Source organism: Arachis ipaensis, chromosome B8 (assembly GCF_059453495.1).
Source record: "Arachis ipaensis isolate K30076 ecotype BB chromosome B8, ASM5945349v1, whole genome shotgun sequence".
NCBI classification, from domain to species: domain Eukaryota; kingdom Viridiplantae; phylum Streptophyta; class Magnoliopsida; order Fabales; family Fabaceae; genus Arachis; species Arachis ipaensis.
In genome coordinates this window covers 18,957,246-18,959,277 of record NC_142443.1, presented here as the reverse complement: position 1 = coordinate 18,959,277, position 2,032 = coordinate 18,957,246, and the positions used below count along the sequence as shown (strand labels likewise).

Genomic DNA, 2,032 nt, shown 5'->3' with positions numbered 1-2,032 from the left:
ATTGCTAAACCTGTTTCTTCCACCATTATTAAAGCCTTGTTGAGGCTTTTGTTGATCCTTCCATGAGAGATTTAGGTGATTTCTCCATGAGGGGTTATAGGTGTTTCCATAAGGTTCACCCATATAATTTACCTCTGCTATTGCAGGGTTCTCAGGATCATAAGCTTCTTCTTTAGAAGATGCCTCTTGAGTACTGTTGGATGCAGCTTGCATTTCATTCAGACTCTGAGAAATCATATTGACTTGCTGAGTCAATATTTTATTCTGAGCCAATATGGCATTCAGAGTATCAATTTCAAGAACTCCCTTCTTCACAGGCGTCCCATTATTCACAGGATTCCTTTCAGAAGTGTACATAAACTGGTTATTAGCAACCATGTCAATAAGTTCTTGAGCTTCTGCAGGCGTTTTCTTTAGGTGAATGGATCCACCTGCAGAAGTATCCAATGACATCTTAGCTAATTCAGACAGACCATCATAGAATATATCCAGGATGGTCCATTCTGAAAGCATGTCAGAAGGACACTTTTTGGTCAGTTGCTTGTATCTCTCCCAAGCTTCATAGAGGGGTTCACCTTCTTTCTGTCTGAAGGTTTGAACATCCACTCTAAGCTTGCTCAGCTTTTGAGGAGGAAAGAACTTGGCTAAGAAAGCCATGACCAGCTTATCCCCGGAGTTCAGGCTATCTTTGGGTTGAGAGTCCAACCACACTCTAGCTCTGTCTCTTACAACAAAAGGGAAAAGCAAGAGCCTGTAGACTTCAGGATCTACTCCATTAGTCTTAACAGTATCACAGATCTGCAAAAATTCAGTTAAGAACTGAAAAGGATCTTCAGATGGAAGTCCATGGAACTTGCAGTTCTGCTGCATCAGAGAAACTAATTGAGGTTTCAGCTCAAAATTGTTTGCTCTAATGGTAGGGATGGAGATACTTCTTCCATGTAAATTGGAATTAGGTGCAGTAAAGTCACCAAGCATCCTCCTTGCATTATTATTATTTTCGGCTGCCATCTCCTCTTCTTGTTCGAAAATTTCTGAAAGGTGCTTGCTGGATTGTTGTAATTTAGCTTCTCTTAGTTTCCTCTTCAGAGTCCTTTCAGGTTCTGGATCTGCTTCAACAAGAATATTCTTGTCTTTGCTCCTGCTCATATGAAAAAGAGGGAAAAGAAAAATAATAATAATAATAGAGATCCTTTTTGCCCAGGTATAGAGGTTTCCTTATGTAAGTAGAAGAAGAAAAGAAGAGTAGAAGAAAAGAAGAAGAGAAAATTTGAACTCAGAGAGAGAGAGGGGGGGTTCGGATTTTTGGTGAGTGAGGAAGAGATGTTAGTAAATAATTAAATAAATAGAAGAGGATGAGAGGGGGAGGTTTTCGAAAATAATTTTTGAAAAATGGTTAGTGATTTTCGAAAATTAAAAGAAGAAATAAATTAAAATTGAATTTTGAAATAATTAGTTAATTAAAAAGAATTTTTTGAAAAAGAGGGAGATATTTTCGAAAATTAGAGAGAGAGGGTTAGTTAGGTAGTTTTGAAAAAGATAAGAAACAAACAAAAAGTTAGTTAGTTAGTTGAAACAAATTTGAAAATCAATTTTGAAAAGATAAGAAGATAAGAAGTTAGAAAAGATATTTTAAAATCAATTTTTTGAAAAAGTTATGATTTTGAAAAAGATAAGATAAAAAGATATTTTTGAAAAGATATGATTGAAATTAGTTTTGAAAAAGATTTGATTTTTTAAAATCACAATTAATGACTTGATTCACAAGAAATCACAAAATATGATTCTAGAACTTAAAGTTTGAATCTTTCTTAACAAGCAAGTAACAAACTTGAAATTTTTGAATCAAAACATTAATTGATGATGTTATTTTCAAAAATTATGTGATAAAGATAAGAAAAAGATTTTTGAAAAATATTTTTAAATTTTTTGAAAATAACTAAGAAAAATGAAAAAGATTTGAATTTTTTTGAAAAAGATTTTGAAAAGATAAGATTTTTAAATTGAAAATTTGATTTGACTCATAAGAAAC

General features: G+C 33.1%; 1 non-coding gene across 1 annotated transcript; it reads left to right on the top strand.

Annotated features, from left to right (window-relative positions):
* The first annotated feature begins 507 nt into the window (after positions 1-507).
* On the top strand, positions 508-615 carry LOC148547363 (small nucleolar RNA R71). The gene has a single exon (XR_015897784.1). It is a non-coding gene; the product is annotated as a small nucleolar RNA R71 (small nucleolar RNA).
* Positions 616-2,032: the final 1,417 nt, after the last annotated feature.